Below are 22,225 nucleotides of genomic sequence, written 5' to 3'. Positions count from 1 at the left end.
TCTTCGTCCTCTTGGGCGATTTCCAGGCCTTGTCAAGCACCCCTACAACCTAGATCTTCACTGGGTTTCGTTCCCAGTCTTGTGGCGCCCTGACTGTCTTTGTTTTGGAAATCAGCACTAGTTTTAAACAACAAAATTATAGAAAATTATATCTACATTCTGGTAAACTCTTGCTTTGTTTAAGATCTTTTAAAAAAAAAGACTAAATTAATTTTTTTGTTTGGTTTTAGGCTCTCTCCCTTTACAAAAACAAAAACTTGCTCCCAGTGTACATGTTGCCAACTCTGACACAATGGGCACTGGGTGTCCCAGCGGCTCCGAGGCCTTGCCAAGGCCTGAGGCTGTGGGTGGGCTCCCTTCTCCCCGCCGGGGGAGCATAACCCCCTAACCGGGCAGCCTCCCGGGACTGGTGAAGGGTCTTGCTGACTTGCCAGGTGTCAGACGTGCATCTAGGAAAAGGCCTTGTTCTGTGCAGAAAGGAAACGTAACTGGCCGGGATTGGAGTGGAGTCCCTCGTTTGGGGCTTAGCAGGGAACTGGCATCCGCCTCTCCAGAGCTGCCAGGCATCATCCCCAGGCACCTGAGTCCATAGAGCAGGAAGATGCAGTGGTAGAGACGGGCCCCTGCTGTCCCCTGGGCACACTGGCCAGCGGGTCACGGCAGAGTCGGACCTGTAGCATCTTTGTGGGGCCCGAGGACATGAACCATCCTCTATGGTAGGTCCAAGCCCATGGACAGGAGGGGAGAAGAAAGAGGGGCCTTGATGGGCTTCCCTCTTCCAGCCCCAAAGGGTAGATTCAGTGCTAGGTATGAGCTGGGGTGTGCCTAGCAAGTGTCCACAGCGCCCCCTTCTGGTGAGTCAGTGAGGTTCCCCTCCCCCGGTGACAACCCTCACACAGACTTGGATAGTTTGCGGGAGAGCTGACTGTTTCCCCCAGAAATTACATTGAACTTGATTCTCTATGTTCACGTCCTCGTCCGCTGATGTATCTCCTTATATTCCGGTGAAGAGAGACAATGAAACACACACATACAAATGCCTCCCAACTCGAGCCTGGTGGGTTTGTTGGTGGGTTTGTTGGTGTGTGTGTGTGTGTGTGTTGTGGTGTTTTTTAAGTAATTTCTCCTTTCATTTCTAATCCTAAAAGCCTTTATTGCTAAAGCTATAATGTGTCTGTCAGATCTAATGTCAAACAACTGCATATTTTTTAAAATAAGAAGCCCGAATTTTGAAATCACAATCTTCGGAACTTGCCGTGTGAGAATCCTACTCCTGACAAGACCGTGTGGGTTTGGATTTGGGTCACTTTTAATTCCGCCCCTGGGGATTTTACATCTCCCGAGCCCCATTGATTTCACACTCCTAAATGACAGGCAGCCGCTCCGAGAGGGGTCCGGGAGGCACTGCGCGGTGTGTCAACACCAGTCTGAACTCCACTTTAGGGAAAGAAGAACTTGCCTTCTCGCCTGTTCACTGGCTGAAACCTTGCCCAGCGTTATAATAAGACCCGCCGTGGCTCGCCTTGAGATCTGGCTCCTTAAAGTCCCGAGTCTTTCCCTGCTATTGTTTGACGTGACAACCTACCCTCTCACGGGGTTGAGTAATTATGGAGAAATCCCATCCACGAGGAGCGGGTCTTGCCAGCCAGAGGGAGGAGCCACTGGTATTTTTAGATTTCATTAGTGCCCTGATTTAAAATTTCACGTTTTGTTTCTTGTCATTATCTTCCAATCGGCTGGGCTAAAAGTTCCGTTGGGGCGATTTCTGTTCGTCTGCCTTCCCCCCGCCAAAAAAGGGTGTTGGGACTTTCATCTGAAAACTTAACCAGTTGAAAAATAAAGGTGGTGTGGAAATGCTTTTTGATTTGCAATAGGTCAAGCTACCGCCTCTCATCTGTGACGAGGGAAGGCAGCTTGCATGCAGTTCACTTTAATGAGTGTTATTTAAATGCATTGAGCACATATAGATTTTCTTACGAAACTTGCAAGGATAAATCTTTCTTTCTCTAAGCACCATTTGGGGGTGGGAGCAGTCTGCGGGGTTTCTTCCTTATTTGGCTTAAGGTGATAGACGGAAAGCTAATTAAAACAGATTTCACGTGTGCAAAGTGATAAGGGAGGAAAAAAGAATTAGTTCCATTTGTATCCTGTTGTAAAACACCAGAGCCATTTGTCTTGTTGTTGGATTGGGTCCCCTGGGCTTATCTGTGGGCAGAGGTGGTGGCCAACCTCAGGCCTGGAAACCATCAAGTCGAATGTCACCGCACCGGTGCCACGCAGCCCAGCCGAGGCGGGCACAGTAGAGGCGCAAGCTACTGACGTCATTCTTCCTATCCCCTTTCTTTCAAAGGATTACTGGTAGCTGAGAGGGTAGCCAGAGACCTTGTGAGGCCCAGCCCTGGGCCTGGTAGTAGCTGCAGAAAAGCTGTTGTGTTTTCACCCACGTGTCCAGGACAGAGAAGCCAGGCTGCTCCTGCTCCCACTTGCTTCTGCACCAAAAAGCCAAGTCCAAGTTGACCTGGAGTGAGAGGCTTGTCTGTTCTGACTTTAGACTTTGTAGGCCCAGAGGGAAGGGCCATGAGGGCTCCCAGGGTCGGGGAACAGGCAGTGTGTGTGGCCCCGTCCTGTGGTTCCCCCTCTCCTCACCTCCCATCCTTGGCCCTGGGCCTCCAGCCCACGGAGCTCTGTCTGCCCTCATGCCGCCTTCTGCTTGGCAAAGACAGGATCTGCTGAAGATGCTTTGGGGCATAGTGAACAGCTGTGTGACTGGGGCGAGTCTCCTAACCTCTCTGAGCCTCCTTTCCCTCGTCCACCCTCGAGGAGGATTTGAGGAGACCAGCACGAACACGCATAGCACTGAACCCCCTTTACACCGAAAGCAGTCGTCCTGTCGACAGTGGCCCCGGGTCTGAAGAGTCCGGCCGAGCAAAGAAGCTCATGAAAGGGTGGAAAGCCAGGCCCCACCCAGAGCTGGAGAGGTGGAAGAAGCCCAAGCTCGTTCGCAGGGCTGGCAGCCCCCGACCAAGCCCCTTCGTGGCACCTCCATGTCCCTTCCCTCCAAGCTGCTGCATCAGCTGCCCTGCAGGGGGACCCAGGACTGCCGTCCCCAGCCAAGGCCAGCATAGATCCCAGGTCTCCCTCCCCTGCCCTCTGCCATGCCAGGGCACACTGCGCCCTCTGCACCCGCAATGAATATTCTAGAAGAAGCTGGGAATGCGCGGTAAAGCCGTTTGCCCACACACGGTGAGCCCAGGGGCATGAAATGTCCACACTGAAGTCATCTTCCCACAGACCCGCTCTTTCTGGGTCTCCGTCTCAGAAATGACCTCATGAATCCATCCTGGAGTTCAAAGTCACGATTGCGTTTGTCCTTAACTTGCCTTTTCCCCTTGGGCACTGGGTCTGCAAACTCCGTGGACCCTGCCTCCTCTGCTCAGTCCTCTCCTCTCCACTGGCCTGCACTGCTGACCTCCAGGCCCTCAGCGCAGTCACAGCGGTCCTGTCACTCCTGGTGGAATGTGTCCAACGGCCCCTCTCCTCTCAGGACATGCCCATCCCCCACCTGGTGCTTAGGGCCTGGCTCCTGCCTGGCTCCCCCTTCACCTCTTGCCATTCTGCTCACAGGCTGCCCCGTAGCCACTCCGCTCCCTGGTTCTCTCCCAGCCAGCGGTGCTCCGTGCCTTGGCACAGTACCCACTCCTGGGTCATTCTCCCAACTGGATGGCCAGTACCCCGTCCCCTTCCCGTGTTCCCCCTCCTCCTCCCCCCACACCCCCAGCCAGTGCCAGGCTCTGAGGGATGCTCAAGCAGCGTGAGATGGGTGAAGGCACAAACCACTGGGCTGGGAACGACCCGCCGCGGTTCTGTGACTCCTCTCCAGCTGCCTCCTCCCTTTGGGTGGTGAAGGCAGGTTGGTGCCCAAGGGCCTGAGCAGACAGGAAGTGCCTGTGGGGCTTCATTCTGCAGCCGGGCAGCCCATACCTTTCCCCTGCGTCTGCTCCTGTCCCCAAGCGCCTCAGCAGAATGTGGGTCCTGACACTGTCTCCGTTCCTTCGTCTGTAAAAGGGGCATCATCACAGGACCTGGTCCTTCCAGTTGTTGTGATGGGTGAGCGAGGTCTTTGACGTGAAGCCGGGAGTGGTGCCCAGCACATAGCCATCCCCGTAAACCTGTCTGCTGTGACTGTTTTCACCACCGGCACCGGGGCCACTTCCTGTGTCCACCGTCCTCTAGGGACCCAGTGTGACAAAGCCAACGACCCCTGGCCCTCCAGAGTCTCGGGAGGTTGTATCAACAGCATTACCATCGGCTGCTCACAAGACCTAGCTCCCAGGCGTCCACTCTTAACAGAAATGGGCCTTTCTTCTCCCACCGGCCCATTTGGTCTCCACCATCGCCCTCACCAAAAGGAACCAGACCTGTGGTGGGTCCTCCCCTAACTCCAGGGGCCCCTCCCAACTCCCTGCAGGGGCTCCCAGCATCCTGTGACGCTCAGCTTGATGTCAGGGTGCCAAGGGCTCAGCAGGGGCCACACCCATCCATGGGACAGATCAACCCAGCAAGGCTGCAGGCGGCGGGCTGGCGAGCCAGGTTCTGCACCGAGTGGCTTGGGTAGAATTCAAATTCCACTCCCCGCGAACCCGGTGAACTCGTGCCAGGAAGCAGGTGTCTCTCAGCCTCAGTTTCCTTATCTGTGATGTGGAAGCAGTGACAGCGCCATCCACATGCACATGCATTAAGGGCACCGAGTAAGCTCACAACAATGCCAGCTGTTGGTATCACTGCCCCCGCAGTCATTTCTAAAGAATCCCGGAGAAGAAATATTGTTTTTAAAGCAAGGTTGTCCAAAATATTCTCCCAGATCTGACTGGCGTAACCCTCCGCACAGATCTGGAGCCAGACCCACAGTCCCGCCCCCCCCCCTGCCCCGTTACCCTTTCCAGCAGCCACCCCAACACTCGCCCTCGCCCAGGAAATGGGTCAGAGCCCCTGGAATGTGGCGCTCCGTCCGCAGGAGGTCTGGCCTCCTCGCCCACCCGCGACACAGCGGCCCTGCCCCGCCTGGGAAGCCTCCCCCTTCACAGAGCTCTGGCCTCCGGGGGTTTGTTAATCATTAATTGGAGGGCTGTCTGGACTTAACGGTTTTGTTAACAGTTCATTTGATGCTGAGTGAACCAGGCAAGCAGAGAGATGCAACACAGGCAGCCAGACCACCCAGAGACGTGTCCTCCTCGGAGCACAAGGGGGCCCCCTGGGACACCAGCCTGGGGACACCCCTCTCAGGGCCCCACTGCTCAGCAGAACAGAGGCAGAGCAGGGACCCCTGGGCCTTCTCCTCGCTGGGTGGAGGACAGGGAGCTGAGAACAGTGTATGGCTTTCAGCCTTCAGTCCCTGCTGAGCACTTCGAGTGCCCGCTCTGGCCCTAACTGACCCCCAGGAGTGGCCGTGCGGCACCAGCAGGGACTGCCGCCGGGTTCTAGATCACAGACGCTCAGAGGACTCCGAGGGGCTTTGAGTCACGCCGCCTCCCTCCCTGTGCACTACCAAGCACTCACTGAGCAACTAATGGATGTAGGATTAGGCACCTACTGTGTGCAGAGCCCACACTTGGCGGTGTGCTGGCTGCGTCCCCAGACAGGTCTCGGCTCCTGCTGGACGTCGGCCTGTGGTGATGCCCGCAGTGTCCCAGACACCGTGCCAGGCACTGGGAGGGGCAGAGGTCTGCCTGGAGGAGCCTGTACTCCACTTGGGGAGCCCAGGGGGTGCCAGCGATAAGCGCTGCAGGGGCTGGAGAAAGGAGGTCAGCGTGGTCTGGGCCTTTGGAAGCAGTCAGTGACGGAGGGGAGGCAGAGAGAAGGCAGATAGTTCTACAAATGCCCAGTCTGGAGGGAGAGTGCTGGGGCTGAGTGCCCGGACACAGAGTAACGATTTCCCAATAGATTGCACACACACGCGTCTACTCAAATGGCTTGCAGGGCCTGTCCTGATGGGAGACACGTTCAGCTAGTGACTTACACCTACAGGCCCAAGAATCCCATTCTCTGAATCCTTGGCTACAAAGGCCATTCCTGGCCTCTGCTCCAGCCACCCAGCTGCCTTCTTTCTCTCCCCAGCCAGGGTGGCCGTCAGGGATCCACGCTCGTAGGCAAGGAGCAGTCCACTTCATCAGTCCCCAAAGCCGTTCTGGTCTGCAAGGTGAAGGTTCCTTTAGTCTTCGAGGGCTGGGATCTAGTCAAAGAATCACAGGTGGGGGCCGGGGTGGGGCATGCTGGGAAATGGGTGCAGACCCAGCTTCACAGATTCTGCAAACCTTTCTCCCCCTTACTTCACAGAGGTAATGGCCTCGTCACTATTCATACCTCCAGCATGTGCTATCTTGGCTGGGAAAGGCATGCCCTGTCTGGCTGACCCACAGGACGTTTCCATTTTTGAGTCTGGGAATGAGTTTGGGGGGCTTTTAAAAATTTTTTTTATTAAAGTACTAGAGGCCCAGTGCATGAAATTCGTGCACTTGGAGGGGGGAGGGGTCCCTCAGCCCAGCCTGTGCCTTCTCACAGTCCGGGACCCCTCACTCTTTACCATTCGCCTGCTCACTGCTCCTTAGGGCTGCCATGGAGGTGGGAGAGGCTCCCGCCACCACCGCTGTACTCGGCAGCTGTGAGCCCGGCCTCTGGCTGAGTAGCACTCCCCCTGGTGGTCAGTGTGCGTCATAGCTACCGGTCATTCTGCCGTTCAGTCAATTTGCATATTAGACTTTTATTATATATTTAGGATAGTTGGCATACCATGGTATATTCGTTTCAGGTGTACAACATAATGATTTGACACTTATGTACCTTATGGGCTGATTACTATATTAAGTCTGTCTCCAGGCAAAGTTATTACGATATTATTGACTATATTTCCTGTGCCGTACACTCCATCTCCGTGGCTTGTTTATTTTATAACTGAAAGTTTGTACCTCTTATTCCCCTTCGCCTTCCTTCACACAGTCCCCTCATTCCCCTCCCCTCTGGCAGCCACTCGTTTGCTCTCTGTTTCCACGAGTCTGTTTTTATGTGGGTTGGTTGGTTTATTCATTTGTTTTGGTTTTTTCTAGATTCCACATGTAAGTGAAATCTTACAGTATATGGGAATGAGGCTCGAGAGGAGGAGAGCTGGGCAAAGGTGTGGAGTCCCAGCTGCCTGTCCCCGTGGGGGGGGGGGTCATGGTCCCCCAAACCATGAAATAACACTGGAGAAACACGGCACCACACTGGTCTCATGAGAAACGATTTGGTTGAAATTACATTCTATTCAGGAGCACACTCACTGTTCCAGAAACATAAAAGGTGAAAACAATGCCGGCCGCCGGCCGAGTGGGTTAGGAACACAAAACACTGTGTAAATTGCCCGAAGAAAAAAAATGGCTGAAAGGTTGTTATCTATTGAAATGGTTGTCCTTGCCTGTTTCCTTGGTGTGGTTCTCTTTCCCTTTAAAAATATACCTTAGAGGGAAGCCCCAGGGTTTTCAGGGCATCACCAAGACAATGCTCTTCTTGACCTTCTACTGTCCCGGGGCCATGTTGGCTGACCACGCGTGTGGCGCGTGAACTGCCTGGTTTTGCCCACTGGCCTCTCCCTGCCTTTTCCTCCCTCTTCCAAGTGGCTCTCACGCTGTCACCACTCATTGTCTCAGACCCCGGTCCGCACACGTCTCCAGCAAACACACATTGGTTTCTCACCGTCATCTGTGGGGCCGGGGCCACGGGCTCTGATTGGTGTGCTCGGCTGCCATGCAAATACTACCGCCCAGAGGGCTTACACAGCAGACGTCTGTTTTCTCACAGTTCTGGGAGCGGCAAGTCCAAGGTCGGCGTGCCACTGGGGTTGGTTTCTGGTGGGGCCTCGCTCCTGGACTTGCAGATGGCCCTCTTCTCAGTGTGACTCCAGTCATACTGGATTCGAGTCCCGCCCTATGGCCCTTCTTATCATTTACCACAGTTCACCTACACGCTGCTCACTCCGCTCTCTGGTGACTGAGCACTGACTGTGTTTTCCACTATTAGAATCATCCATCTACGGGGTTAGCTTTTTATTTCCAAAGAACCTTCATGCGGGGAGGGATCACAGAATGTCATCTCATGGGAGTAGGAACCTGCGCTCCATCAGTGGGGACTAGCAGGTCCATTTAAGGGCCCAGCTCCTTCCTGGGATCATGAATACCTTTAGTGGTCAGCCGTGCTTGTCCATTAGGGTGCAGGGCACCTTTAAGGACCGAGTAGTGGCCTCGTTGGCAGGCCCAGGATGCCTGCTCTCCATTCGAACCACATGCAGACCTGCCGCAGAGGGCCTTGAAGCCCCTAAGTTAAGGCACCGCCGCGTGGGGACTCTGAAGGCCCCTGATCTGTCTGGCCACTCGAACAGGCGGGTTTCAGCAATTCTGATGGATCCAAAAAGAATTCCTCTATTTTCAGTCTCTTCTTTATGGAGACGTTCATTGCCTTCTTAGACTAAACGGCAGTTTTATGAGGCAGAGTTTTTTTTGGTGTGGGCCGTGATTCCAAGATTCCTAATTTAATGCCATTCATCCCAGAGAGCAGAGAAGTAGACGTGGAGCCCCTCCCCCCCCGCCCCCCCACTCAGGGCCTCTGTCTCAAGCTGTAGGTCAGGGACCACCCTTCCCAGGAGCTGGTGGGCCACGCTGGTAGATGCAGCCTTGTCTTGTGCAAGGGAATGGAGTGGGCATTTTATAGTCGTTATATATTCACGCTGTACTTACATAATCCTCGCAGCTGCCCCGGGAGGCAGGTTCATCGATAGACAACCAAGGCTTGGGGCAGGTGCTTGCCCAGGTATAAGGGGTAGAGCTGGAATGACAATAGCAAAACCGCCTGCCTCCAATGCCCACACCTTTCTGCACGCCACACCTTGACGCTGCCCAGTTGCAACCTGTCTAGTCAACAGGCTAAGTTGGGGCTAATGAAGGACAAGTCCCATGATCGCTCTCTTATGTCTCCCAGAGTCATGTGTCTGATAGTTCTCAATATAAATTGGTGATTCTTGGGTTCTTTTCTCATCTCCAAAAGGTTGTGTGATGGATGGATGGATGGATGGATGGATGGATGGATGGACGGACGGATGGACGGACGGACGGATGGATGGGTGGGTGGACTTAATTCCCAAAGTAAATCCATGAGGGACATTGGGCCCTTTGAGGAAGCTGCAGTCAGGGCCCTGGTCACCGCAGAAGCTACCGGAGCTTGGGAGTCAGGCAGCCCTGGAGATTCTTACGGCAACATCTCCCACGCCTTATGCAGAGTATTGCCAATGCAATAAAGTTAATGGAGCCAGTCATCCTACGGAGGAGCCAATTCAGTGCAAAGATGATACATCTTTGAAGTTAATGAGGTCTATTAATTGAACTTGTGCCCTTTTAAATGGATGAAATCCCTGAAATCTACCAAACGGCAGCACATCCATTTAGAAGCCGTTATTGATGTCTCAGCTCTCTGTCCCCGATGGATGAGGAGCCACCGGGCAGAGCTCTGGGAACTGGCTTCCCACTGACATCTCACTCAGCCCTCGGCCCTTTGGGAGCTCAGCAGATGTCGTGTCCGCCCAGCCATTCTTGCCCTTTGCAAAGGCCCCCAAACAGCCCAGCACAGCCATGGGGCCTGGATAGCCCTGTGGTGAACAGCTCAAGGGAGAAAGTGATGAAACTGAGCCAGGGCCCTGGCCGGGGGGCGCTCAGCTGGTTGGAGCATCGTTCCGTACACCAAAAGGTTGCGGGTTCCATTCCCAGTCAGGGCACATACCTAGGATGTGGGTTCCCTGTCTGGGAGACAACTGATCGATATTTCTCTCACATCGATGTTTCTCTCCAAGGAAGAATAACATTAAAAATCAAAACAAAACTGAGCCATGCATCTCTTGAAGAGAACCCACCCCAGCTCACAGACCCGACCTCAGGATTAGCTGGGAGAGGTGAGCAAGAACACAGCTAGACCCCCAGCCCTTCAAACATGGCCACTGCCCAGGTGGGCCTTGTGCTGGGTGGTTCCTGGGCGCGGGCAAGGTGAGCAGACACCGTTTCCAGAAGGTGCAGACCTGGAACCCACTGGGCAGAAGCACGAGGTCTGGCTGCAGACCGAACAGGGACCGTCACGCCGTGGTCCCTGGGCCCCTGCCTGCCCACCAGTGCTCTGCCCGACTTCAGTCCCTCCCCGGCTAACATCTCTCACAGTTGCTGAGGAGCACAAAGTGGTACTTGTTGTGCCCACAGTACATCTGCTGAAGGCAAAACTTGTGTTTACAGCTCTTCACTTCAAAAGTCTGGCCGTGTTATAAAAAGAAAGGGACCATCTGTCCCTCCTCTGGACCCTCGTGCCTCTTGGAAAAGATTTCTGTGCAAGAAGTCAGTGAGAAGTCAGCACTGACTTCAGGGAACTATTTTGAGGCCGGAAGAGAACGGTGCCTCCCGCTGAGGGGAAGTCGTGGGGGATGAAAGCCGGCTTGTGGAGGCCTCAGTGGTGGACATGGTGGAAGGAGGCATGCTATGGCCCGACGGTGCTGCCCCGGTGCTGGGGCTGTGCAGAGGACCGACTGGCAGGACCCAGGGATGTGAGAGCAGGCAAAGGGGAAGGGCCAGGCGGCACTGGGGACCCCAGGAGAAGGCGTGGAAAATGCCAGCGCCAGATTGCACCTATCTGTTGCGCCAAGTCGGGTATCGTCTGTTTGCATCCCTCCACCGGGCTCGTCCAGCCTTTCTTTCAGCACCTTGGGGACCACCTCAGGCTCAGTGAGTTCCTTCAGTGGCTGATCATTGAGGCGTCACAGAGTGCACAGGGGTCTCTGACCCGCCTGTGAGGCCTGCTGGGAGTGGTCTGCCCCCAGGTCCGCAGCCCTGAGATGGAAAAGTCCGGGAGAGGCCGGAGAAGCTGGGTGGGCGTGGAGGGGAACTGGGGTGAGCTCCAGGTAGGATTTCAGGGGAGGAATCTCGCAGCGTCCTGGCCGCACCAACCCAAGCTGGGCCCACTGGGCACCTCCTTCGCGACTCCTCCTCCATCCGGGTCTTCACGCTGGCGGGTTCAGCTCATTGGTTCTGAAGGGGGCCTGCTCTTGCCCTTCTGAACCCGGCAAAGGTTTTTCTTTTTGTTTTTATTTAATTAAGGTACCATTGATTCGTAACAGTATGTAAGTTTCAGGTGTGCTGCATTCTAGTTCGATATCCACACTATTGCATACTCATCTCCAAACGGCTCGTTTCCTTTTTTGAAAAGAATCCATGCAGGTCCCAGAAAGCCTTGGTCTGTGAACCTCTGGGCTCAAGGCTTATTTTGTTTCAGTTCAAAACCTGCTTTTCTGCTTAGCTTCTGTCCTGGATGGAAATGTAGGGAGGGGAGATCAGATATGGGGTCCTCTGAGGACACCCCTTGCTTCCTTTCCTGCTTGTCCCTGACAGGGCGCCCCCTCCCGGTCATCTTGGGGGAATGAGAGATCTGCTTCCATCCTGGGGAGGTTTCCGTCCACGTTCGTAAATGCGCTGAATTCCGCCCACGTGGTGCCGCATTCAGATTCTGAGGACGAAGGCAGTTCCTGGTGCAGCGTCTCCAAGGCTCCCAGATCCTAAAAGGTCACAGTCCTTTTGTTCGTGCGTCTTTTCATTTCTTTTCTGTTCTTATTGATTTCTTTGGGCACATAAGGAAACACAGTAGGCAAAGCTTGCTGCTTCCATGGAAATGAAATATTCTGCAGTCAAACCACACACCATAAAGAAATAATTGCAGTCTGTATATATTGCTAATGGACATCTCTCAGCAATTCCCTGTCTCATAAGCTTTAAACACAGACATTAGTATAAATATGCAGAAATCCCCATTCGGGCAAATCACTCTGCATTTCTGAACAGAAGGAAGATTAACCATGTGTTGATATCTTTGAAGGAGCTCAGCAGAGCAGGAAAACTTCACTGGCCCTCTCTAGGAGGGAGCGGGGGACTCCCCGAGGCCCGGAGGACAGAGCTGGAGGCCTGGCTAACATCTCCTTTGGGCCCGGGCTCCCCTGGAGCTGGGAGCTTGGCCTGGGAGGAGGGACTGGCCTCACCTGACTGGACCAGCCTCACTGAGCTGCTGGGCCACCTGAGTGTCCTGCTTCTGGAGCCTCCCAGGCTCCCAGGCCCTGGCAGGCAGGAAAGCGAGAGGTTACAGATGCATGTTCCCGGCCCCGCAGCAGCCTGCCCGGAGCCCCGGGGATCTCAGACCTCGGAGGGAAAAGGCCCATGAGGAACCCTGAGGAGCTGCATCTGGCTGCATCACCATCAGAACCAGGACCTACAGGCTCCCTTTCTCTGGCCCTTCACACTTGCTTCCCCCCCCCCCCCACCCCGCTCACTCCCGTTGAAGGTCCCACTCTCCCCACCAAGGCCAGCACAGGGGCAAGGTCTCTACCTTCTCAGGCTTAGCAGCCTGTGCCCCCAGAGCCTAACCCCAGCCTGAGCTCCTAGGGTCCGTGAGGAAAACCCCTCCCTTTCAGAACACACCCCCGAGCCTTAGTCACCAGAGTGGGGAGATGGAACAGATTGCTGCATCTGGGGGGGTCAGGGTGTGGCCTCCACCAGTTGCTGATTGGACTGGAGGCAGCAGAGTCTGGGAGGGCGGCCTGACTCTGGGGCTCCCCACGAAAGGCCCCTGTGTGCACCTAGCACCGGCCACCGTGTCCCGGGCTGAGCCACCCGGGAGGAGCAGGGGAGGCGGGGCTGCCCGGGAACCGAGGCCCAGCCTTGCTGTGGACTGGGAGGTGAATTATGAGCTAGTCGGGCATCTCCGTGGAGCCGGGCCCTGGCAGCGAGGCCTTCTGGTTATTTACTGCGTGTTTGCCTGCCTTGCCACAGCGGATCTGGATGTGGGGGGAGAGGAACTCGGCGTTTACATTCAGAGGTAGAGGGGAGGGACAGGGCCTCTCAGAGCTGCCGCCGCAGCCTCTGGCCTTGCCTGGACAGGGCAGGTGGGGGGCCGGGGTTTCTGGAGCCCCCCAGCTTTCAAGCCAGAACTCGGAAGCACCAGCCTCCGCCAGAAACAGCGGAGATGAGATCCTCTCCTCCGCTCACCCGTCTCGGCAGCGAGCATCTTGATGGGCTATTTTCACTTGTCTCCCCGACTCGATTGAGGATGATTTTAGAACACCCCCGCCTCGGCCGACTTAGTAACTTCATGTGGAATCTTACAAGCTCCCCTTTCCTCAGACCCGCGCCTGCCACCTACCAGGAAATGGTCACAATAACTAAAGAAATGTGTGATGACGGGGAGGTGCATAGCGCCGCCTGGAGTTGTGCGGCGTGCAGCGTGCATGGCCTGTGAGTAACTCATTGAGGGTGTTACCTGCCAGGCATGCCTCTAAGCGTGTTATGTGCATTTCCACATTTAATGCTCACCCCCAGCTCTGAGGTGGGTGCTGTTAACCTCCCTTTGACAGGTGAGGACGCCTGGCACAGGAACATGAGGTCGCCCTCCCAGCAGGGGTACCCAGCAGGGTCCACAGCCACTATCCCCAGGCCCCTGCAGCTGCCAAACAGAAGCCCCAGGGTCCTCCTGAGGGATTATAGAAAGCAGAGGGTGTATGCGCCCGTCAGAGGCTTCTGGGAAGGACAGAGAATTCCAGGAGCATGGAACATTCCATCCCAACAGGAGCTGGTTCTCACAGCCCAAAAGGGGAACAGGAGTGGGGCAACTGTCGCCCAGCCCCCTGGGAACCCAGCTCCTCCCCAAGGGGGGGGCAGGTAGCATTGGGGCCTGAATGAGAACTGGGGTGCATCAGGGCATCCAGCCAGCCTCTGCCCTGGTCGGTCAGTAAGGAGGGGAGCCAAGGTGTGAATCCATGCGCCCAAGAGCCCCTCCTGACAAGGCTCCACCTGTGTCCCAGCCCCAAGCAGGTGCACCTGCGCCCATGCGCGCTGCCTCTCTCTGCAGTCGTCGGGGGCCAGTGCTCTGCCCTGCAGGTCGGCCTTGTCTCAGAGCCCCCCTGGCATTGGGGCAGAGGGAGCAGGAACATGGGGTATAATCCCCCTCCCAGGACGAGGTCATTTATCTGGAAGGACGTGGTCTGACCCATCTCAGAGTCTCAGAGTAGTGACCCTCCCACCCCACTGACCCGTGTCCTGGGAAGGATCTCCAAAAGTCAGCAGCCCCCCCCCCCCCGCCCCCCGCTGCAGGCTAGGGAAGAAGGGCAGAAAGATGATGAGTCATGAGGATTGAGGCTCTGAAAAGCCATTCCTGGGAGCTCTGGGACCAATTGCAGCCAAATGCATGAGCGAGGCCGCCTCTCTGCGTGACTGCGCTGCCCAGCCCTCGTGAGCCAACTAACCCTCGCCTGCCCTTGAGAAGGAGCAGACAGAGGTCACCGAACATCCTCTAGACTCCGAGTTCCACGGGGGCAGGGCTTTGGGTCTGTTTAGTTTATTGCTGTGTCCCCAACATGGTAGGTGCTCACTAAATATTTGCTGAATATGTGAGTGAATGAATGAATGAATGAATGACTACAGCCAGTCGTGACCAATTCTGCCCATAGTACTGAAGTGTAAGCCCCACGGTGCTGTGGGCACAGAGCAGGGAGGGCAGGAATCCGGGGGGCTAGGACAGCCTGAGCAGGGCACAGAGGTGGCTCCAGAGCGAGGGCATCTTTAGGCAAAAGTCATCCTGCATAAAGCTGTCCTCTTTCAGTCAGCAGCTTCTATGATGTTGTTTAACTTCATCCAAATGTCTTGCTCTTTGTCACTCGCACTCGAACCCAGGCCCCCAGCTGCTCCATACCCAGCCTCTGGGCTCTGCCTTGGCTCCATCCACCCGGCCTCGGGCTTCTCCCAGGGATCTCACCCAGCTGGCCTTACCAGCCAGGCCTCAGCTGGCCCCAGAGCCAGCTCTGCCCAGCCAGGCCCCTGACATCCCCCATCCTTGTCTATCGTGACCCGCTATGGTGCCCCTCGGACCCTGGGCCTCACCTTCCTAAGTGACCCGTAAATCGCCCGAGGCCCCTGGGCCTGCACAGCCTGAGGAGGGCGGCTGGGGCCAGCAGGAAACCGCGGCATACAGCGGGTTACAACTATAGAACAGGGTTTTGAATGAAACAGAGCTTGATTAAAATCTCGCTTCTGCCCCCCTGTGGCCGGGGACGTTGCTCTCTCTCTGAGCCTCATTTTCTGCACCTGTAAAATGGGACCATCAGTCATAGAATTGCCTTGAGGATTAAAGGAGATGATGTCTTCAGTGGATGGCAGAGGGGATGGCGGGAAGCGTGCATTCCGGGGGCTTTTCAAAGTGCGGGTGCTTCCTCCTCCAAATACCCGTCCCCCAGATCCCCTCCCCGCCCCCCAGACCCCGCCCCCAGATCCCCTCCCCCCCAGATCCCCTCCCCAGTCAAGGGCAGTGGGGGAGAGACTGCTGGGCATGTGGCTGGTATGTAGCCTGAAGTGCCCCTTGGCCTTGGCCCAGCAGGTGACACGTGCTTAGCAACCTAGGTAGCCTTCGGGCTTCTGTTCCTCCTGGTCCCTGGTCCTAAAGCCCAAGACCCCAGCCTGCCAGTCCCTCTGGCTGGGCGGAGGCGCCTGCGCAGGGATAGGTCCGCCCCGAGGAGAGGCCCCGCCCCCAGTGACGTTGGGCCCGCCCCCTCCGGGCGACCCACGTGCCGCGGGGGGGGGAGGGAGGGGCCGCCGGAGGTTGCACCGCGGCGGCGGCGGGGGCGCGTCTGCCGGCGCTTATTTGCATACGCGCAGGCTGGATATTTATAACTTCTCTCCAGCCAGTCCCACGTTATTGATGTCTTAAAGGGACTTTAATCTGAGCCTTCTTTTCTCCAAATGGGCTTTTGATTTCCGGAGTGATATTATACATGGCTGTAAGCTATTGACTGAGCGATCGCCGCTGTGCTCTCAATGTGCTGATGCCGAAAATCTGCGGTATAAATAAACTTCCTCTGGTAGAATCATTATAAAGCACAAGCAGCAGAAATTTATGGAAAGAACAGATTAAACGCTTAGGCTTAAATTCTTCCGTGTGCTGCTTGCCTTAAACTGCTGTGTCTGGAGTTTGGGCTGCTGATTCAGGTGGAAAAAATCAAACGGACACATCGCTTGTCGGTGCATTTTTACTATGATCTATTGTGTGGCCAACGGAGAAAGCTCAAAAAGCTGCCATTGATAAGCCCGGTTAAAACTCGCAGCATAAATTAGGAAGACGTGTAGTTGCTTTTTCGGAGTGGTCGGGGACCGGGGCGCCCGGCACAGCCAAGAAATATAACATCAATAGGTGCTTATGCATTGTAATGTGGGACATTTTTATGCCCACGATAAAACATTCCGCCTACAACTATGTTTATGAAAGCAACAGATAGGAAGATCCATAATGCCACTTAATAGAATTAATCACCTCCCGTCGGACCAGTTTAAAGGGCTTTTTATTGCATGGTGGAAAGCTCTGGCCATAATTAATACTCTGCACACTGTCAGCTGCCAGTCACGGGGCTGCAGGCAGCGCAGGAACTTTGCAGCACGCTTGGGGCAAGAGGGTCCTCAGAATTTAGTGCCGCTGTCTGAGCGCCAGGTTTTCTAAATCAGGAATCTAGCCTCTGTGTCAAGGTCTGGCCGGGCTTTAGGCTCTAGGCTCTAAATTTTAAGCTCTGGGCTCCAGATATAAATCCTGAGTTTGTGCTGGTCTCAAGGTTGGTTCTGGGATCGAGATTCTGGGTGACCCGCCCTGGCTCCCTGGGTCCTGAGTGAGGCGGTCTCACAAAACAAAACAAAACAAAAAATCCCAGAGCCGGGGAGGAGGTGGTGGGTGTTTCCTCACGGACTCAGCTTGGCCAATCCAGCGAGCCAAGGAAATGAACCCCGTGCCCTCTCTTCCCCACTCACCTAGTTTCCAACAAGGGAGGGAAGCCCTGGGAATGCCCATGGACTCTCGCCTGAGGGTTAGCATGTGGGCAAAGGCTGACCGCTCAGGACAGCAGCCTGCTGGGAAGCGGGACCGCAGACTCACTGGCCAGGCCCAGGGCCAGCCAGCCAGCCAGCCAGGGAGGCCCTGGGGCTGGTCACTCCCCCTACCCCTGTCCCTGCCCCCCAAAGGAGATGCCTTTATCTCCTCTGTCCCTTATCACACAGCCTCTGGGTGACTGGAGCCCCAGGGAATCTCCCAAACAGCCCAGAAAAGCGAGGAGGTGAAGGGTCAGCCTGCAATAATTAACGAGATTCTGGGTGACCCGCCCTGGCTCCAAAACAAAACAAAAAAACATCCCAGAGCGGGGAGCAGGGGGTGGGCAGAACAGAATCGCCGTTTAGAAGCTTGATTGCAGCCAGCACGAGTGAAGCAGGCGCCGGAGATGGCGCTCTCCAGGGCCCGGGTGGGTGGCACGTCTGCGGGCCGGGAGCTGAGCTGGAGCCCGCCCGGACTCTGCAGAGAGTCCTCCGAGTCTGGAAGCTCTGTCCCTCTTGAAAAGTTGAGCCAGCCAAAAGGAGGAGTGACCCTTGAGGGCAGCGAGGTCAAGTTTCGTCTCCCAGCACAACATGGTGGACTTTTCCCCGTTGGACTGGAATCCCAGGGCACCTTAGGCTCGGACTGATGGGCTGTCACCAGGGGCTCAAATTGTTGTGCTTGATGGAGGGGTCGCTGTCACGGGTGTTTGCTGAGACATGAATCATACCCGAGCTGACTCCTGGCACCGACCGGAGCACCAGGCACTGGGTTTCCATCGTGGCCTGATACCCCTCTGCCACCTCCCACCACCAGCACCGCCCAAGGTGAGAGCTGTGCTTGGCCAAATTGGCCTCGTTGCTGAGGGAGGCTTGTCCCGTCATGGGCTGTGCTCTGGGTCCATGGCAGGGTTCTCTGTCTACAGCTGCCCTCCCAGAGGTGAGCACCCTCGGGGGCACAAACCATGCCTCCTCCGCCCCACGCTGTGCATGAAGCCACAGGGAGGACAATGAGGCATGGTTGTTGTGGAGGAAACACTTTCAGTCCATCAGCCAGCAGCCTGAGAAAGAAGGCTGTCCAGGGAAGGCTGAGCTAGGACCCAAAGGGCCAGGCCCAGAGTGACATCCCAGTCCCGCCTGGGGAACTCCCTCCGCCCCAGGCAGCTCCTGGGGGAGGACACCCCGGCGAGCACTGAGCCTGCAGGAAGGGAGCAGCGAGGTTTCAGCTCCTCTCAGTCCTTCTCAGGGAGCAGGGCCGGGGTCAGTGTGTTGCAGAACGGACTCATTCTTTTTTTGTTTCATTTTTGTTAATCCTCACCCAAGGATATTTTTCCATTTATTTTTAGAGAGAGTAGAAGGGAGGGAAGGAGGAGAAAGAGAGAGAGGGAAGGAGGGAGGGGGAGAGAGAGAGAGAAACATCCATGTGTCAGAGAAACATCGATTAGTTGCCTCCCACAGGCACCCAGACCAGGGCCAGGGATCGAACCTGCAACCTAGGTACGTGCCCTCCACCTAGAATCAAACCTGCAACCCTTCGAGGCAGTAAAGCAAGGGCGTCCTGACGTTCCAGCGGCCGTAACTGTTCAACAAGCCCTGGGAGAAGGGCTTGCAAGCCAGTGCTGAAGCCGCGATGAGCATCCGTGGAGGGAACGTGCACGGTGGGGCAGGCTCTCATCTGACTGGGGAGGTTTTCTTCTCGAGTCCAGCGTCTCCCACTGGGTGCATCTGAGTGAGCTGTAGGAGCTGATCAGGCACACAGCACACAGGGGCACCCTGTCTGAGTGGGGTTGAGCGCCCAGCCACGGGCCAGCCCGCACAGCCTGGCACCGAGTTAAAGGCAGTCTGACTTGGCAACCTGGCCTGTCCTCCAGCAGCTCTCAGGCCCCTGGCAGTTGCCAGGCCCCCACTCCCTGCCCACAGCCCTGCTGGCCTTGGAGCGCCCACTGACAGCTGTTCCTGTTCCTCTCTGGCCTGTGGCCTTGAGTGAGCCCCGAGGCCTGAGCAAGTAGGGAAGGGGATTTGGGACACAAAGCTGGGCTCAGTGAGCAGTTTCCTGGGGGACTTCTGGGATGGATTTGCTAATAGAGACGTCTGTTCTGAGAGGTCGTGATGCCACCTGTCATTAACCCGGGCACCCTGCCCAGGGTTCTCACCAAGAAATCGTAGGCAGCTGCTTGCAGGCGGGTGAGTGATTTGCAAGGACCACAAGAATATTTGCATAAACATATGTATGGAAGTGTGTATTTATTTGCATTCATTTGCATAAATTGCTGGCACCTTGAGCTGTCGTTCCTTAATTTAACTTTATTTTTTTCAGTAAATTTCTTTGAGCTTGGAGCACAGATCTGGACACTTGGGGACTAAAACAACAGCAGCACGGTGGCCATGAGACCAGAGGTTCTCAAACTTTGCTGAGCATTAAAATTTCCTGGGGAGCTTCTAGAAATCCCGGTGCCTGGGTCGCCCCCACACCATTGAATCAGAAGCTCTGGGGTAGGGCCCAGATGGCAGCATTGTTTGGTTTGGTTTGGTTTTTGAAGCTTCCAGATAAGTCTGATGCATAAGCCAAGGTTGAAAATCGATACCTCAGGGCGGGCCCAAGTCAGATCCAACCATCCTGGCCTGCAGGCGGAGACTGGGCACCTCACTCACCTCCCTCATATGTACCAGACACTCAAAACAAGTCCACGAGGCATGTGAAGTGCAAGGCCATACCGCACACAGTGGGCTCTCAGTCAAAGGTCACCGTGCCCCTTCACCACCGTCCCTGTAGCGTGTCATCCGTGCGGAACTGGCTGCTCCTTCTGGCCCTGCCTCCCAGGTCACCCTGAACTTCACCGAGGCTGCCGGTCATTGGCCCCGAGGAGTACTGAGCACTCCAGGGCGGGGCCTGGGTTCTGTTCTGGCTGAGACACACGGTCCTTTCTCCTTCCTGGTGACTTCCACGCTGATGAGTCCACCACTGCCCATATGCCTGGAGGTGTATCCCTGCCCCGGGAAAACCGGGTGCTCCAGAGCCAGCCTGCCCGGCCCTGCCCACCTCCCTCCGCTCCTCTCCGCAGAGTGGGAGGGAGCCGAGCGCTAGGGCTTGCAGGCCTTTCCCTTCCCTGGTGGCTGTTGCCAGGGAGGATGCTGGAGATCTGGGATGTTACCTGACATCCGGTCGGGGCCAGAAGCTGGGCTGGGCCCAGGTACAGGGACCGATCAGACCCAGGCTCTGCTTTTGGAGCCTTTCCGAGCAGTGAACGAGGTCCAGTACTTCCCCCTCCCCAGGCCCTACCCGAGAGGGGGGCAGCTCCTGGCTCCCCTGCTGCACAGCTGCATCACATTCACCGGTGCACTCAGGGCAGGTGATGCGGGTCTTGCTAACAGGGCACAGGCTCCCGGGACATCGGCCTGCAGGGGCTGGGAAAGGAGGAGAGTGTTGGCTTAAGGACCTGCAGAGGGAGCTCAGGGGGCCCAGCCCATTACTTTCAGGATCCAACTTTGCTGGGACCCATGGGGTCATTCTGGGGTCTTGGGGAGGCCCATGGCTTGGTTTGCAGATGCTCCCAAGCCCCAGGTCAGCTGTGCTGGGAGAGCCTTCTCCCCAGCCCTCCACAGGGCCTGGTGGCAGTCCGATGGGGCTGTAGCTACCCAACCAGGCCCCCCCATCCCATTGAGGTCCCCTCACCCCCACCCACCAGAGACAACATTCACCCCAAGAAAGAGTCATCCTGGGCCCTGCAGTAGATCTGTAGGAGCTCCGGGAGCCTGGAGTCAGCTTCCTTTCCCAAAAGGATCCTGGCACCAAATGGACACCATAACTCACCTCCGAGGCAGAGCCGGGCGGCAGGCCCAGCCCACTGTGGCAGAGACCACTCCTGGGCCAGGCCCAGCATCTCCTCCCCATCTCTCAGCCCCGCTGGAGGCTGTGGCTGGCGCTGAGGATGACTGTCCGTCAGATTCTGTGTCATCACAGGGGACAGCAGCCCAGGGGGTCAGGGCCCCCCAAGTGGCCAGGGCACAGTGTCCCCCACACCCGAGTCCTGGAGGAACTCTTTGTTTCCTGGTCCTTTTTGGTCAAAGCCATTCACTCAATCGGCAGACACCCTCCTTCTCCCCTCTGGTGCTTGGCGCTGGGGCCCTGCCCTTGAACAAGCCACAGGCCCAGGGCCAGACAGATGAGAAAACCCCCTTGGCAGAGAGTGAGCCCGGTGCGGTGGGACTAGAGTGGGGGTGGAGGCGGGGGCGTTCCTGGGTGAGGAAGAGGAGCATATTCCAGACAAAGGGAACACTGTGCAAAGAGCAGCCTGGGTGCTGCCCTCCACGTTCACCCCACCCGCCTCGCTTCCCTTCCGAGTAATGGTCCCCCTGAGAGTGTCTAATCGCACATGATGCCAAGAGAGCTGGAGTGGGCAGAGAGCAGGGCAGCTGGGTGCTCGGCCTCCTCGCGCCTGCACACAGGGGCGCTCCGAGTGTGTAGGGCGCCTGTGCTGGGCTGGAGTGGCTGTCCACGCAGGAGGTGGAGCCGCCCCACGGGCCCATACTAGGTCAGCCTCTGAGCACCGTGGCAGGTGGTGCAGGGTCCACCCTGAGCAGATGGGCCCCACAACCCAGGCTGCAGCCGAGATGCGGGCCCGGCCCCACCCGTGCTGCCCGGCTCCTCTCGGGTAATTACTTCCAATGAGAGTTTGTAAAAACAGTGCTCTGGCTCTATTATAGAGCCTAATAGGTTCAGCTTCCCCAGAAAAAATAGACTGTCAGGCTGAGTAAGTGTGGGGAAGCGATGGGCGGAGAGGGGTATCATTAAAGCCGCAGCTCAGCTGAAATAATGGGAACACGCGAGAGGTCCCGTGTCGGGGAAATCGATCCAGAAGGCCAGGGAGCACGGCCCATGTGCCCAACAGGCCTGCCCCTCCTGCATCGGGTCCCAGACCATCTGTTCTTTGCTTGGATCCCAGCACCGAGGGCCACCCTGGGGCCCTCCTGTGGGTACCAGAGGCTGCTCCGGGCTCTGGGCACACGGGGAGTGGAAGGTGGCATGTCTACCCCACCAGAGCTCACAGTCTAACCCGAGACAGAACTCAGCCAGCAAAGATCCCGCATTGAGCAGGGAGGGATCGGCAGGGAGAGGCCTGCGCCGGAAGACAGGAGGCAGAGTCGAAGGGGGATGGGAAGGGAGGGGGGTGTCAGGAGAGCCCACCTGTGACCCTTAGGGACACCCTGGGACGGGGCGTGGGTGCTCCTCCACAGGCTGCTGCAGGCCGAGGACCCGGCCGGCCAGCGTGGGCAGGGCAGCTGGCAGG

The 22,225-nt window shown here is 56.6% G+C and overlaps 1 protein-coding gene across 3 annotated transcripts in view; it reads left to right on the top strand.

The window, feature by feature from the left end:
- KLHL29 (kelch like family member 29) overlaps window positions 1-22,225 on the top strand; it is a 225,665-nt gene that overhangs the window by 174,273 nt on the left and 29,167 nt on the right. The gene's annotated exons all lie outside the window — the stretch shown is intronic.

The sequence above is a fragment of the Myotis lucifugus genome, unplaced genomic scaffold, assembly GCF_000147115.1.
Source record: "Myotis lucifugus unplaced genomic scaffold, Myoluc2.0 scaffold_94, whole genome shotgun sequence".
In the NCBI taxonomy this organism is placed as follows: domain Eukaryota; kingdom Metazoa; phylum Chordata; class Mammalia; order Chiroptera; family Vespertilionidae; genus Myotis; species Myotis lucifugus.
This window is presented reverse-complemented; position numbering and strand designations above follow the sequence as displayed.